Here is a 17,865-nt window from a genome sequence, read left to right on the forward strand (position 1 = left end):
TGTGTGTGTGTGTGTGTGTGTGTGTATGTATGTGTGTGTATGTATATGTATGTGTATGTATGTGTGTGTGTGTGTATGTATATGTATGTATGTGTGTGTATGTGTGTGTGTCTGTATGTATATGTATGTGTGTGTATGTGTGTATGTGTATGTATGTGTATGTGTATGTGTATGTATGTATATATGTATGTAAGTATGTGTACGTATGTATGTGTATGTATGTGTATGTGTATGTATATGTGTGTATGTATGTGTGTATATGTGTATGTATATGTGTGTATGTATGTGTGTATATGTATGTGTATGTATGTATGTATGTATGTGTATGTGTATGTGTGTGTATGTGTATGTGTGTGTGTATGTGTATGTATATGTATGTGTATGTGTATGTGTATGTGTATGTGTATGTATGTATATGTGTGTATGTGTGTGTATGTGTATGTATATGTGTGTATGTGTATGTATGTGTATGTGTGTGTGTATGTATGTATGTATGTATGTATGTATATGTGTGTATGTGTGTATGTGTATGTATATGTATGTATGTATGTGTGTATATGTATGTGTATGTATGTATGTAAGTATGTATGTATGTATCGAAACTGCAAATGCCAACTTGTGGTGCTGGTTACCCCCGCATGGAGATTGGAGGGCAGGATCCCCCAGGAATCATTTTTTGTTAACTCGAGAACGGATGAACGGATTGAAATGAAACCACTCTCAGGAAGTAAACACAACCACTTATCCCTCTCCCTCCGAAGATATTTTACCCACACCGTCATTCCCAATCTCCACGAATCGAAACCATTGGCCGAACTCATTTACATTGAAACTAAAACTCATCCTCCTTCATCTTGTTCACGTATATAATCATTGTGGGTCTCATCCAATGCTGTTTCTCATGTATCATTTCGATTCAGAAAACGCTTTGCTATATTCAACACTTTTTTTTCGCATTTCCATTTTATTCCCATAACAGTAATGGTGTATCGCCCGAAATGTAATTTCAGATTATACACCGCCTTTTAAACCATTACAAAGCAGGCCGCTCAACTTGCAACGCAGGTGAGAAAAGGATACGAACAAAAAAGCGACTAATATTTAAATAATTTATTCGCACGTTTTTTTGTAAAGGGTGAAAGTTAATTTTGATTATTTTTTCTTCAAACCTGTCTGTCAAAACACGATGCTGTACTATCTATTTATTACGTAAGCAGCAATGACAGGATTTTACTTTTCCTCTCTGCACTGTATTCTCCACACTGAGTGGTGGCGGACTGATACAACATGGTGCTTCGCCGAGGGGAGGCACGTGACCTTAAACGTTTCTCTCACGTGGACACGTAAAAATCTTTATCTATCTATGTCTCTATTATCTATATTAAAAAAACAAGTGTCCGTCTGCCTGTCCGTCCCCCTTCACTTTTTGGGCCAGCGCCGGCAAATCTGTGAAGCATCTATATTAGTTTACCTCATGAGTGTTTGTATGAAGCGTCTGTAATGTACTCGATAGACAGGGACGAAGGCTCTGAAGTGCGAACAACAGGTTTAATTCGGACACGGGCACAGTACAGCATCGGAACATGGATGGGTCACATGACTCATTCACCACGCCCGGTGCACCCATGTTTGCATGCATTAGCATAAACTAGACACATCTCATCTCCCCCCTATTTTTTTTTTTTTTTTTTACAAATCAAGACGATCAGGAGGCTTACAGATTGGGTTTGGGTTACAAATCCTGGGTTTGGAGCGGCGGCAGGTTTCCTTCACGGCACTCTGCTGACGATCTCAAAGTTAAGTTTCCGGTCGTTATCTGTCCCGTTTTAAGTGTTTGTTTTTTTCTCACCTACATGCTTAGTATGTGTTCCGAGTTAGGTTTTGTTTCAAAAATCGTGCTATTTTGTGAGATTTTGTCGATCTTGTCTTAGCGGGTGCTTGAGGCCTACCCTTGAGGCTTGAGGCCTACCAGTTCTCCTCGGTGTATGATCGTGTTTATTTGTTTTTTCTCCCCATTACCTTCAATTTCTATCTTCCCCACTTTCCAAACATCTCCCATCCCTCCCAACTAATCACTATTTCTTATCTTAACCTAAAAAAAACTCTACCCTTCTCCTTGCACACTCGTGAGTCTCGATTCTTCTTCTTCTACTTCTTCTTATTCTTCTTCTACTTCTTCTTCTTCCTCTTCCACTTCCTCCTCTTCTTCTGCTTCTTCTTCTTCTTCCTTGATTTATTTTCTGCAACACTTCCATGACCTAATCTGTTGAAATCTCTCAAACATTAATAATAATAACAACGATCTCTTGTAACGCTTCATCTTCCTCTTTCACTCGTGTGGTACTCTTTACTGTATCATAATGCACTACTCTTCTGATATTTAAACAGACTGCTCTCAATTCGACCTCTCCTTCATACATTGCCTAAAAAATCCAACTGTGACAGCGTTTCTTCTCTCCATTCTCTGAATTCGCCTTTATTGCATCCATCAAGAATTGTGTTAAATCACATCTCTGACCTAAAACTTTAAAAAAAACCTCAGTTTGCTATGAATGTTCGCTTTCCATCAACCATTCTTTTTTCCAACTTCAGTGCCAACTCACCCCTCTCACCCCTCTCACCCCTCCTTCTCAAAGCAACCATCCCACTCTTCTCCCTCCAAGCCTCCCTCTCACCTCTCTCAAAAACTCCCCCTCACCATTCTCCCACCATTCATCCCCGTCACTCATCCTTCTCAAAGTTGCCACCCCCTCTCATCTACAAAGCTGCCTCCTTCCACTGGCCTCTCCCCTCCATCTCTTCACTCCACCTCCTCAAATCCTCAACTGCCTTCTTCCCCCTCTCTTGTGCCCCTCTCCCTCAGCACCACAGCGCCTTTTCTCCTCCTCATCCGGCCCCTCCCCTAGCAATTCTGTAATCCCCCACACTTTCAACAACCCTCCTTCCCTGCCCTCCTCATCCCTTGTCCTACCCTCCCCCTCCCCCTCCCCCACCCCCTGCACCCAAAGCCTCCTCCCTTCCTTCTTCATTAAAAGTGTGGACCTCAAATATCCGGGGCCTTCGCTCAAACCTTTCAGATCTTTCCATGCAGGTTGCCACCGACAAACCAGACATAATCTGCCGAACAGAAACTTTCCTCCCCCAAGACGTGTCTGACTCCCAAGTATTTCTCTCTGGTTACTCCCTCCTCCGGTATGACAGACCTGAGCCTCGTCCTGGTGGAGGAGTTGCTCTCTTCATCAAAGACTCTATTCCTCACTGTCCATGCACTGCCCTCACTCCCCCATACCCCCAGGAATACCTCTGGCTACGGCTTCCCCTCCACTCCCACCTCGTTTATATGTGTACTGTACCGTCCACCTAACAGTGATGACTCCATCTACACCTCACAATCCGAAAACATGGACCAACTTCTATCTTCTCATCTAAACTCTCTCTTCCTCATTTGTGGCGACTTCAGTTGTCATCATGCCATTTGGCGAGGTGTGGGTACCTCTCTCACCTGTCATGGCACCTCAGCAAAAGCTTTCTGCGACTCACTGGGGTTGACTCAATCGGTCAACTTCCCGACCTGGATCTCAACCAATGGTACTCCATCTCTTCTGGATCTGATTTTGACAAATTTCCCTGACAATATCTGCTGCTCTTCCTCTGCTCCAATCAGTTCTTCTGACCACGTCCTTGTCAAAGTGGACATTTCTCTGGCTATTATTAGCGAACCACCTCACCGCCGTCGAGTCTGGCATTTCACTCAAGCCGACTGGCAGAGTCTCCAGGCAGCCATCAAACGTATAGACTGGTCTCCTATCGCTATTTTCTCCAACATCAACTCATCCTCTGTCTCTCTGTCTCTCTGTCTCTCTGTCTCTCTGTCTCTCTGTCTCTCTGTCTCTCTGTCTCTCTGTCTCTCTGTCTCTCTGTCTCTCTGTCTCTCTGTCTCTCTGTCTCTCTGTCTCTGTCTCTCTCACTCTCACTCTCTCACTCTCACTCTCACTCTCACTCACACTCACACTCACACTCACACTCACACTCTCACACTCACTCTCACACTCACACTCACACTCACTCTCACACTCACTCTCACACTCACTCTCACACTCACTCTCACACTCACTCTCACACTCACTCTCACACTCACTCTCACACTCACTCTCACACTCACTCTCACACTCACTCTCACACTCACACTCACACTCACACTCACACTCACACTCACACTCACACTCACACTCACACTCTTATCCCCTCTCATCTTCAGTTGTCCTTCCCTTTCTCCCGCCTTTGGAAAACTGAAGCTTGTGACGAGGCAGTTGTCCTGAAACAACTTGCCTTTGCCTCATAGAAAGCAAACCCAACTGAGGATAATCTCAGTTCCTTCCATAAGGCTCGGAACAAGTATGTATCTACCCTCAGGAGAACCAGAAAACAACATCTTTCAAAGCTGAAGTCTGAACTCTCAAACCTCTTGCCCTCCTCCAAATCCTGGTGGTGTCTAATCAAATCTGTTTCTGGTGTATGTTCCCCCCTCCATCCCCTCCCTTCCCTCAAATGGCCACACTGCTGATACCGCACATGAAAAAGCTGAATGCCTAAACTCGGTGTTTGCAGCTAAATCTTGTGTCAAAAACCCATCACTTTCTCAACCCACCTTACCCAGTTTCACCCAGCTATTCCAGGACTCTGTGTCCTTTTCTCCTGACAAGATGGAGAGCTTGCTGTCAAACCTCGACTCAGATTCTGCAACCGGTCCAGACGGCATCAGCCCACGTGTCCTCAAAGCCTGCTCTTCTGCTCTTGCTCACCCTCTCTCTGTTCCATTCACCCTCTCATTTGCCCAAGGTCATCTGCCATCTGCTTGGAAATCAGCAAACATCACTGCCCTGCATAAAAAGGTGCAAAAATAAATCCCTGCAACTACAGACCAATCAGCCTTCTTCCAATCATCAGCAAGGTTATGGAATCCATCATCGCTTCAGACATGAAATCCTTCCTCTTCTCCAATTGCTTGATTTCCGATCATCAATTTGGTTTCAGACCAGGTCACTCTACCCTGGATATGCTGCTTCTGCTCTCCCAACAATGGATGGAGGTCCTCAATGCCAGACAGGAAATCCGAGCCGTATCCCTGGACATATCACGTGCTTTTGGCACAGTCTGGCACCCTTCCCTGCTCACCAAACTCTCTTCCTATGGTATCCAAGGCCATCTCCACTCATGGCTCGCAGACTTCCTCTCCTGTCGCAGTCAACGTGTGGCCCTAAATGGAGTTCTTTCATCTCCTCTTCCTTTCCAAGCCGGGGTTCCTCAAGGTGGCGTTCTGGGCCCTGTTCTTTTTCTGGTTTTCATCAATGATCTCTCTGACTCTGGAAAATCCTCTGTATCTCTTTGCTGATGACTCCACCCTCTGCTGTACCATCGGTCATCCCTCAGACCGGCAAGCAGCAGGTTCTTCGCTCACTGCAGATCTGGATAAAATCACAAACTGGTCCAACACGTGGAACATGTCTTTCAATCCGGACAAACCTCACACTCACTGTCTCTTTGAAAGGACCGTTTGGAACCCCCCCATCTACTTTCTCAACAATCCTCTGGAAGAAGTCCTTTCTTTCAAGTTTCTGGGTCTCACGATCTGCCATGACCTTTCCTGGGAAAGCCACATTTCAAACCTCGCCTCCAAAGCCAGTCGCCTACAATGAATGGTGAAATCAAAGCAACCTACAATGGTAACACATTTGTGGGAACTTCTGCAACAGTGTTGGGAAGAACTTTCCGAACAATATTTTATTTACATTGGAGAAAGAATGCCACGAGTATGTTCGGCTGTTATATCTGCAAAAGGTGGCTACTTTGAAGAGTCTAAAATTTCGATTAAATTTTGTTCAACAAATCGATTCCATGATTTCTTTTTCATCTGCAATTGTTTCTTTGTTCTATGCTCTAATTTCAGAGTACATTGAAACATTAAACTGCTTAAATTTCAGTAAAAACTGGAAAAATGGGGGTGTTCTAAAACTTCTGATCAGTAGTGTAACTTTGAGTGAACTTGATCATCCGATGAAGAGGGTTTCTGTGTGTGTCTTTACTCCACTGGGACATTTGCTTCACAGCATTTACCGCCTGTCCATCAATGATCCCAAGCTGGTTCTTTGACAAGTCTGACACATTTCTCCATTGTGAGGTCAGTTTCTCGTAGGAGCCTCTCTCTCAATGCTGACTCTGACGCCACAGATCACTCTATCCAAAATCAGACCATCTTGCAAATTTCCTAAGTTGCAATTTATTGCCAATAATTTGAGCTCTGTGACGTATGCCTCAAAGGATTCTCCCTCTCAATGATCCCTTGTTAAGAATCTGCAGCGATCAACCATCTCATTCTTGGGTGAGTTACAGTGTGTCTCAAATATCTTTAACATATTCTCAAGCATTTCCATGCTTAGCTTTATTGACTGATACAACTCCTGCCCTTTACTGCCAACCAGGTACAGTAACATTTTGATATTTGTGTTATCTTGAGCAGCCATGGCTAAATCTCAGTACAATAACAGCTCTTCCTTCCACAGCCTCCAAATTAAGTATTGAGGTGGCTTAAGCAACTTCATGATTATTTACACACACTGTAATGCCCAGTGTTCAAGATAAACACTTCTACTCTAGGTACTGACTCTCATAAAAAAGGCTTTTACAACCAATTAATGAGAGGGGTAAACCCACCCCCAGAGAGAAGCATCCATTCAATCACCTGCACTTCACAGGAAGGCTGGAGTCATGTACTCACACACTGTGGAAGCTTCTTTCCTTTATTCGCATCTCCAGCTGACGCAACTCGGAAAGACTGCTCCTACCACTTCTGACATCATATAATGTTCCACTTCTTTCTGGATAGAATACTCATTGACAACTTTCTGGGTTCAAGCACATCGAGCAATCTTGATTACCCGGTAGGCTTACATATCTCTCGACAAGATGAAGCTCCTCCTCAACACCACTCTGTAGCGCCACCTCGCGCTATCCCTCTAACCAGTACTTTTCAGGTTAGTTAAACAGGATACATTTGTGGTCTGACTGGGTCACTTCGAGGGGGCATTTTCTTTTGACTTATTTGAGTTTGATTCACAGTGTAATTGGACCTGACGATTAACCGTCATTCTTATGCTCCACAGCAAGGGTATCGCTTCATTACGGGACAGTCTGCTTTACGTGCCATCCTTTTGGAGATTAAATTTGCTTTGCTGTCATGTCTAATCTAGCTTTCTACAAGAAATTGATATATATACACATATATTTGGTGCCTTTAAAAAGCAGTAGGCCGTTGCATTGGTACGCAGTTTTAAAACTACTCTTTTTCTCTTTCTTGGTCTGTCCTTTTAATCACTGCAATCTCTATTTGTTGTGTGAATGTGTCAGGGATATGCAGAGGGTTCCTCTCTGCTTGGGAACTGAAGGTTACCTTTCTCCAGCAAAGCGACTTTAAGTTTCTCCCTTTCAGACTAAAGCTTGTTCATCGTTGTGTCGATGGAAAAGTCTTCACAACACACTTTTGTGCAACAAGTACATCACATTGCGCTCGTTTGTGGAGTGGAAATTAATAGCTCGCTAATTAATTGCATCTTGAAAATTTGATAATTTTATTACCTCCACCACCTAAGGTGTGAAGGAGGTTATGTTTTCACCCTTCTCTGTCTGTCTGTCTGTCTGTCTGTCTGTCTGTCTGTCTGTGTGCAGGATATTTCAAAAAGTTGGGGATGGATCCAGATGAAATTTGGTGGAGAGATTGGGTGTGTGACAAGGACGAACTGATTAGATTTTGGTGAAGACCTGAATTCGGATCCGGATCTGCTAATTTTTAAAGTGATTCTTCACCATTGAGAGACATGGCCAAAAATGATATGGAGCACAATATCTTAAAAAGTGTATGGATTCAGACAAAACTTGGTGGACACATTGGGTGTGTGGCAAGGAAGAATTGATTCAATTTTGGTGGAGATCCAAATCCGGATCCGGATGCGAGAAATGTTTTACAGCGACTTTTCACCATTGAGAGATGGTGCCAAAAACGAGATGTACCACAATATCTCAAAAGGTTATGGATGGATTCCGCAAAAAACTTTGTGGACCAGTTGGGTGTGTTGAAAGGCCTAATTGATTAAATTTTGGTGAAGATCCGAATCTGGATCTGGATACGAGAATTATTTAATTTTCAAAGTGATTCTTCACCATTGAGAGATCGGGCCAAAAACGATGTATAACACGATATTTCAAAAATGTATTGGGCCCGATATGTTCTCGTGGATCAGGCATTGCGGGCCGGCAGTGTGCACTCTACAGAGTGCCCTTCTTGTTTGTTTGTTTTTCAACAAACTCAAACATTGAACCTTTTTCCATCACAAAACTGCTATTTTGTTTAAGTTTTTATTCAACTGTGATACACATTCTCCTGTCCCTGCCTTTGTCTGTGTCCACAGATTACCCAATCATACCTATATGGGTGTGGTTAATGGTGGCACATTATCAGAAAGTCGGTGACAGCAACAACCCACACATATTTCTGTAAAGTACGTACGATTTCGAATGTTCGATCATTTATAAAATGTGTACTACAACATTTGTAAATCAGTCGTGGAACATCTGTATGCATTTCTAAAAAGGAAAGAAACAAGTAATAAAAACATTTTTTAAAATGAAAAAAGGATGTAGGGATGAAACTCCAAAAGATAATATTGTGTCCAGTGTGTCAGCCCCTACCTGGACGGATGGCTAAGCAGTTCCCTTGGAGTTTTACAGCCAAGATTCTCGGAGATTGTGGTGCGCGCGTGAAGGAAAGGGCGGCAAAGGACGGAGGCACATGGGTTGAATTCGAACCCACAACAGATACATGGACACCAGCAAATTAAACAACTAATGATTTAATAAACAAAATCAAGAGTTGTAATGGAAACAAATCAAGGTGTGAAGTAACCTAAATCTAATTTTGAGGAGCCTCCACACAGACTTAAATACAAGCAAGGGGACAGAATAAAAAAATGAAAAATCCCTCCTTTATTTTGGCACTTAGCTTTGGGTCCAGGAGTGAGTTTCAGTAGCTTGAAGGTCACCAAAGCACTTTGTCACTGCGTGGGAAAATGTGCCCAGAATGGCGCACAGCCACTCTCTGGGCGGGCAAACGTACAGCAGGAAATTTGTGAGGTGGTATTCAACACCGTGGCTCAGACACCGCCGTGCAGCTTCTTTCATCGATTGTCCTCACCTTGCCCCTGCTTTGCAGAATGGCACTGTCTTTCCCCCGATGGCTCAACACGAGGCTTCGAGGCTGGTCCCACACAATTCAGCCAAAAGTCAATGGCCAGCATCTAGACTCTAGATCAGTTCTCAACCGGGGTTCCCCGGAACCCTAGGGTTCCGCATGAGGTCGCTTGGGGTTCCGCGAGAAACAGTAATAAATAGGCTAATGTATTTTTGAGTACTTTTTGTTTGATTTAATATTCGTAATTTTACTATACACGTACGGCATATTGTTGGAAACTCCTTGGTTATTATAATAGAGGCTTCAACCTCTTATATTATTTACAATTATAACAACCATAGGGAATGTATTTAACGATGTCTATATGGCGCCAGTGTGAAACCGCCCTCACTGGTTCGTGGACGTCCTGTACGCAGCGGATTCGTGTATCATTGAGTGATTTTTTTTTTTTTTTTTTTTTTTTTTGTGTGTGTGTGTGTTTGTGTTTACAGATTTTTTTGTGAATTAAAACCTCGGTGTGAGGTCTCATAAACGAGCAGTATGTTTGTTTTTTCATTGCCAATAAATTTGACAAAAAGGGGGTCATTTTTTCCTTAAACCAGTATCCGAAAAAAAATATTATACTTACCACGTGAACTACGATAAGAATATAAAAGAGCTTGATATTAATAATGGTATATAATAATTTTTATGCAGGGATTCCCTGAGACATGAAAACGATTTCAAGGGTTCCACAAGGGTAAAAAGGTTGAGAAACGCTGCTCTAGATCCTCCACGCGAGCCAATTCGCTTCAGCATGAACACAAGAATCATGCAGTCATCTTCACTGCTTCGAGGGGAAGCCAGCCATAGTGCCCCTCTCTTTCAACCGCCAATCCTGCCTCTCTCGCTTCTGTCCCACTCCGAGCCTTCGTCTCGTCTCCTCCTTGTCCCCCACGTGAGACTCTTTGACTAACCTTACTCTCCTCTCTGCTCTGACGTCACACCCATCAATCTTCCACTCCGGGAGCGTGTTTTTTTCCCAGCCATCACCTCTGGAGGCGGGGCTTTTTTCCTGTTTGGACATGCAGCTCAGTTGTCGCTGTTTTAAATATGTGATCCCTTTTTTATCACTGGTCTTGAAATGCAAAAACATAGGAAAAGGTCACAGGGGCAATTACATACTGGGAGAAATTATCCTTAATCTCTACCTAATTAACACAGCACCACCCCCTGTGTGGTGACACGTAACACTTAAGCTCACAGTTTCCCTACTTAATGTACATCTTGATGTCTCATACACGTCCACGGACAAAGCTACTCGATACAATCCTATCTTTCCTATGAAATTCCTCCATCTACCCCACAAACATAGCAGTATGTAAACAAGGTAGGGATGGTCACAAGAAATGATCATGTGAAACCATCGTTACATCTTTCTTTGAACAATGGCTGTCCCTTGTAAAGTGTGTGTGTGTGTGTGTGTGTGTGTGTGTGTGTGTGTGTGTGTGTGTGTGTGTGTGTGTGTGTGTGTGTGTGTGTGTGTGTGTGTGTGTGTGTGTGTGTGTGTGTGTGTGTGTGTGTGTGTGTGTGTGTGTGTGTGTGTGTGTGTGTGTGTGTGTGTTCGATGTAACTTTGTCTTTTCTATGGACAATCATTATTGAAAGAAATATGTAGGGATTGTTTCACATGATCATTTCTTGTGACCATCCCTACCTTGTTTACATTTTTAATCCTTGTATAATATCAGCATCATCATATACCATGCCACATGCTGAGCATTCGTGCTGCCAAAGCAGTTAATATGGTTACAATTTGGATGGGTTGCCACTTAGACTCATGAAGTCGGAGCAGGAATTTGGAATTTGTTCAGGATGCCAAACAAATTCAAAATTTTCCAACTCTCGCAACACTCGCCTACTCCGCGCAAAGGACATCGTGGGATCTTTAACGTTCACCAACTAATGCCAGCAGAAGAGATGCCCAAATTGACATCCATTCGAGGGACCACACACATTAACGAGAAGGGCACTCGGTAGAGCGCATACTTCCACCACGTAATGCCTGGTCCACAAGAACATATCGGGCCCAATATATTTTTGGAATATCTTGCTATATACCTTTTTTGACCCCATCTCTCAATGGTCGAGAATCACTTTAACAATTAAATAATTATCGTATCCAGATCCGGATTCGGATCTTCACCAACATTGAATCAATTTGTTGTGGTCACACAACCTGTCCACCAAGTTTCGTCCGAATCCGTCCACAACTTTTTGAGATATCCTGCACTCAAACAAACAAACAAACAAACAAACAAACAAACAGACAGAGAGGGGTGAAAACATAACCTCCTTCACCTTCGGTGGTGGAGGTAATGAATTGTCCTGTTTGGGAATTGCCAGGATGACACTTTTCAGCTGGGTCTGGATTCAAACCCAGGCTGGACAGCTTCGAGGCGAGTATCAGGACATAGTAAAATGAAAGAACACACCAACTGCCTTCATTTAAGAGGATAAGATGTATCAGCAATTTTGAACGAGTTTATTTTGAATCCTCATGAATAATCATGTCTGGCAAACTACTGTCTGATGCAGTGAGAGCCAGTACAGAGCGATATTTTCATGGATGGTGTTTATAAGGATGATAAATATCTTGCTTAAATAACAATTTACATCTTGGTTTAAGACTTAGGTGATGCTGATAACCACAACCTTATAGTTTGCAGGAGATCAGATCCAGCTTCATGTTCTCCTCTGCTTTTTGCTCCTCATCAAGCCTTTTTTGTATACATAGTCGAGGCTCCTGGAAGAGTTAGTTCACTGAATGGATCAGGACATAACAGACAAAAACAGGATTCAAAACATGCATGCTTGGGGTAGACATGAGGGATACAGAACGAAACTCCAAGGAGGGAAAACTGCGAAATTAGTCGGGATTTGAGTGGGGTTAACGAGGGGAGAAAAGATCACGGTTTTGGATTGGTGATGATCTGAGATGGTGGTGAACAGCTGTCTTGAAGACCTGGAGGGAAGAATGAGATATATGAGGATGTGAAAGCTGATTTCACAAGAAAGAAAAAAGAGGAGTAAATGAGTGGAGGTGAGCAGTGAGCCTGGATTTATGTAGTGTCACCAGTAATACGTTAATGGTGGACTGTGTGAGCCCTGCAGAAACCTGGGGGGTGGGGGGGGGGGAGACAAAGCATCGACTGAGCAGAGGCGCAAGACCAGAAAGGAGGTGGTAGAAGACAGGTACTACCAACCTATCTGAAATGGCAAAGTGTTTGGCCCATAGACTCAGTTTTGTCATGGGAGAATCCAGTCATCTTAAAGGCCTTTGTTTCCATCAAGCTACAGATGAAGGTCTTGTTGGTGGATAGGAGTTCAAGTGTGCCAAGGAAGGATTAGGAGGATGTCCAGTCAGAGGCTGGCTTTGAAGGCCAACTTTGAAATGTGGTTTGCCCAAGAAAGATCATGGCCGATAGACCCAGAAGTGGCTGGCTTAAGATGATAGGGTCTTGAGTTCAATCCCCTGTCATTCGTTGAATTAACAACAGGTAGGGTTGACTCAGACTGTCATCCTTCCGAGGTCAGCAAAATGAGTACTTCATCAATGAACAGTACTGGTAACAGGGGCATTGCATCAGCGGCACAGCCGCACCCCAACTAGTGATGCTACTTGCAGCTTTGTGCTGCATACGAAGGAGGAGGAGGAGACCCAGGAGTTTTAATGACTGAATATCCTCAAAATGATTGTTAAGAAAGTAGATCGGATAGTTTTCCAGATGGTTCTTTCAGAAATAAATAGTGAGAGTGTGATTCAAGATTGAAAGACATAGTCAAAGTGTTTGACAAGCTTGTCATTTTTTTTTTTCAAGGTGTGAAGACAGGGAAGAGGCTGCAGCCTGCTTGTCAGAAGGATGAGGGACGTCACAGCTGAGGGTGGAGTCATCAGCAAATAGACGAAGAGGTTTTTCCAGAGTCAGAGAGATCATTGATGAAGATCAGGAATAGGACTGGGCCCAGAACACTGCCTTGGGGGCACTCTCTTATTATACTTGTATGAATAAAATATGTATTTTTTTTTTGTTCACAAACCTCGCTTCTCATCTCTCGCCCATTTTAGAGTTTTGGCTCCTGCAAAATTTTCTGGGTGTTGGCCTTTAAATCCACCTGGCTCAAGGAATCTCCATTCTTGCAAGACAGTCTTACAACTTTGCACGACCCTTACCTGATCTCGGTGAAAACCCATCATATGAAGGACGCTTGTCATTAAATTTTGTTATCCATTATCGTATTATGTTTGGTTGAAGAAAGGAAACTTTTCTTGCTGTTGGCCTCCTGGATACCTTAAATATGGGGATAGTTGAATATAAGGATTTATTTTTATGTGAGTTTGTTAATCTGAGTATAACACTCAGTTGTGAAATAAATTCCGGAAATTAATGGTAACGTCTCTATCGCTATTATAGGAAAAAGATTGTTGCAGGTAATAACACGGCTTGGTTTTGCTTGTACATAATCCTTTTGAGTTATGGTAATCCTTAAGCACGAGGAGTTTTGAAAACTGAGCCCCGCCCGCCAGGTGTGCCGTGCGAGGCGTTTCCCACTCCGCCTCATGGCGGAAGAACTTCCAGCACACACCTGACTGCCTGATCACACACCTGGTGAGTGTGTTCGTCTCCGAACTTTCTCTCTTTCACTTTTCTTTCAGTTTCAAATCTGCATTGTGCATGTTCAGATTCCAGGGAAGTTCACTCGAAATTATTTATACAGTTTACACCTGTTTTACTCTTTAAATGACAGACAGTGTTTTGATGTCTTACGTGGGCTTCAGACAGTGTGGCCGCGATTTTTATTTTGGAAATTCCAAAGCATTTAGGTTTACGGAACTTCACAATATTTTAGGGTTGTGGAACCTCACAAGCTTTCAGGGTTATGGAACTTCACAAGCTTTTAGGGTTATGGAACTTCACAAGCTTTCAGGGTTATGGAACTTCACAAGCTTTTATGGTTATGGAAGCTCCAAAGCTTTTAGGGTTATTGTACCTTACAAGCTTTTAGGGTGACTCAAAGGGGGTACCTGGCGAAAAATTAACTTTCACCCTTTAAAAAATCATCAGAATAAATTATTGAAATATCAGCTGCTATTTTCTTATGATTTTCTCACCTATATATTGCAAGTAGAGCGAAAGGTGGTGCATAATCATACATACAGTTTGATCGGGCGATATATTAATAACTGTAACATGAACAAGTCTGAAGATGACAATGGTTCACGAGCGGTATTTGACGATGTAGATTGTTTCAGAAGTCAAGGATGAGACAATGTGATAATTTTTGACCAAGTTATAAAAATGATCAACATGATGTGGTTTGGGTGACAGGTTATTAGCTGCAAAATGTCGAAAACCCGGTTTCATTCAACAACTTTAAAAATTTGACCTTTGCATAACCTTTAAAGGTCACAAAACAATGTTGTGGACATTAAAATAAGGAAACAGGATACGTGCTATAGCTTATTGGAGTTAGTTTGTCGAAGAAGGTCGAAAACCCGGTTTGATTCCCACAACTTTGAAAATTTGACCTTTGTGGCCTTTAAAGGTCAAAAGTCAAGGATTATGACCTTTGGTGCAAAACTTCCTCTGGAACATTCCAGGAACAATATAACGTCATATAGGCTATGTGGCATTTCACACTTAACTCCTCGGATTAACCAGACTTTGATGAAATCAGCGTAAAAACAAACTTGAAGTTGTGCCACGGGCAAGGTGTTCGAGATAGAGCAAAATGGTTTCAAGACTTTAGGTGGGGAATGACCTCAAGATTATGCATAAAAATATTGTCATCCCAGCTCTCAAAGTTTGGGCGGTCATATGATTTTTATGTCAAAATTTGCAATTTTCTAAGTTTTTGACCTTGTAACCTTGACCTTGGGACGAAAATGAAAAATCGGACAATGACAAGTTTTAGATAATTCATCTTGCTATTCAAATACCGAAGAACCCATTCCATTCAGTCAATTCCCGAGGAGAAGATAGATTTTTAATCCGACTACCCCCTAAAAATGGCTATTTTGGGGGCGTGGCTCCGCCCACAAAGGGCGGAGCACGCCCTCATCCAGGAAAACACAACCAGACATTGATATCGAACACATATCCAAGTTTCATCAAGATCGGATCAAAGTGCATGGAGTTATGCTCTGGACAGACAGACACACACAGACAAGCCGGTAGGTGGACATGGGTAGTCGCCTACCCAATAGAACCTGACTCGATGGGCCCGTTCGATGGGGAATGACCTGAGGATTAAGCACAAAAAAATTCATGATTCCAGCTTCAAGGGTTAATGCTGCAGATTGTTTTTTCATTAAAATACCCCCACATTTAGAGGTTTTTCGGCCGTTGCTAGGCAATGGAGGGGTCCATAGCAACGGTTTTTTCTCACACATAACTGAGACATACCATGAACCTTCCATACCAGTTTCATGTATATCTGACTCATAGTCTCTGAGATATAACGAACTTCATTTTTTTATTGTTTTCGACCAGGGTTCATTCAAAGTCTGTCTTCTCCGACAGTTTTCATAGGATCCGGCTGGAAATTTTTGACAACATGGCTGAATGTACTGCCCACAGTTGCTCGTGGCCCGATTTTTGATTTTTGAAAAAATAAATTTTTTATGATTTTTTTCAAAAATTTCAGTCCCATTGTTAGTCAACGGTGGTGTCCATAGCAACGGTTCTCATTTGCACACAACTTGGTCATGGTATGAACCTACCAACAAAGTTTCATCGAAATCGCCATTGTATTAACTGAAATCGCCATTTTAAATACTGATAATAAGGGTAGAACAAAGCTCAAAATTATTTTTTTTTTCGACGAGATCGACTACCCAACAGACAGACACATAGACATAACGAATATAGTGGTCACTCTGGCTGGCGCTCATGAACCAATAAAATGGAAATGTTGAAAAATATTGAATATAGAAAGCTTTTTCTGAATCTAATTGATATGAGAAACAGGAATGAATGAAACTCGCCATTATTATTAGTGAAGAAGAAGATGAAGGAAGAAGAATTTTGTTTTAATGTAAATTGAAACCGGTCCATCTATCCTCACCTCACTCATCTATATCATGCCGTTTGTGGCCTTACTCATCCATGCCACACTGTTTGCAAAGTGAGCTTGATTAGTGGTATCCCCTATAGAACAGTTGTTGCCAAACGGACGCAGGGACACACGCAGGGATGGATGCAGGCACGCCGAGACCGAGCTCCTTTTATATTAGGACACAAGCAAATACCACCCATCGCTTTGCTGACAGTAATACTAAAGGGGGAGGGAGAAAATAGGGGGTGGAAGAGAGGGAAAGAGAAAGAGAGAAAGAAGTGTGGAGGGGAAAGGAGGGAGGAAGGAGGGGAAGCGAGGAGGGGTGGAGGAAGGGAAGACAGTGTGATGTGAGAGGAAGGCAAGGCAGATATGTGGTGGAGTGTTAATTACGACTCGTACTATTTCATCAAAATAATTCTGCACAGAATAACAGTGAAGATGGAAGCAAAATAATGTCTGAAATCCATTTTCTACCCGTCATACTGTAAACACGGTCCGGAGACAAACTCCCGTCCGGAAGCAAACTCACGCTGAGACATAATATGGCCAGGACGCATCAGGAGCTCAGCTGTCTGGAGACAAACTCCCATCCAGACATAAACACCACCTGGACACATCCGGAGATGAACCCTGCCCAGGCACGTCCGGAGACAAACACCCTCCAGACATAACCACTGTCAAGATATGTCCAGAGAGGGAGAGGGTGGAAGAGGAAGAGGAGGGTAGAGTGAATGAGGAGATTTGGAAGTTGGGAGGAGGGTGATGCGCTGTATTGCGAAGGAGTAGAGGAAGGTTGAGAGAGAGATATAGAGATAGATAGATAGTTAGGGTAGGGGAGTTTGCAGAGAGAATATGTTATGCTTCATGAAACGCACACACACACACACACACACACACACACACACACACACACACACACACACACACACACACACACACACACACACGGCCGTGATATCGGCAATTTTTCAGGAATTGGCAGGTTGGAGTCTGTGATTATCAACTACAGTACTTACTGCATACAACCCAGAAACCTTGAGTAGCTTTCATCGAAAAACAACATTACATTAATGTAGACATTTCAGGAATATGTTCACAAACATTATTCTTTATAAACAAGTAGCAAAAAAAATTGGCTCAGTAATTTATAAAACATGTTAATACGGCAAACGGCTCGGAAATTGGGTGTTATTTCACAACAACTCGCTCAGAAATTGTGGAGCATGAACCAATCGATCAGGGTGACGGAGCACAAACCACTCTCAGGGTGAAGGAGCACGAACCACTCGTTCAGGGTGATGGAGCACAAACCACTCGCTCAGGGTGACGGAGCACGAACCACTCGATCAGGTTGACTGAGCACGAACCACTTGCTCAGGGTGACGGAGGACGAACCACTTGCTCAGGGTGATGGAGCATGAACCACTCGATCGGGGTGATGGAGCATGAAGCACTCGCTCAGGGTGACGGAGCACAACCATGCGCTCAGGGTGAGGGGGCTCGAACCACTTGCTCAGGGTGCTGGAA

At 43.0% G+C, this 17,865-nt stretch overlaps 1 protein-coding gene across 6 annotated transcripts in view; it reads left to right on the top strand.

Annotated features, from left to right (window-relative positions):
- The first annotated feature begins 1,213 nt into the window (after window positions 1-1,213).
- SLC12A8 (solute carrier family 12 member 8) overlaps window positions 1,214-17,865 on the top strand; it is an 85,973-nt gene continuing 69,321 nt past the window's right edge. For 2 of the 6 annotated variants that reach the window (XM_085873208.1, XM_085873211.1), the window contains exons 1-3: window positions 1,220-1,308; window positions 8,463-8,552; window positions 13,808-13,889. The gene's annotated coding sequence lies outside the window, so the exon portion shown is untranslated. The other 4 variants (XM_085873210.1, XM_085873212.1, XM_085873213.1 and 1 more) reach the window with 3 other exon arrangements.

The sequence above is a fragment of the Eptatretus burgeri genome, chromosome 3, assembly GCF_056783735.1.
Source record: "Eptatretus burgeri isolate ZD-2024b chromosome 3, Ebu_testis_v1, whole genome shotgun sequence".
In the NCBI taxonomy this organism is placed as follows: domain Eukaryota; kingdom Metazoa; phylum Chordata; class Myxini; order Myxiniformes; family Myxinidae; genus Eptatretus; species Eptatretus burgeri.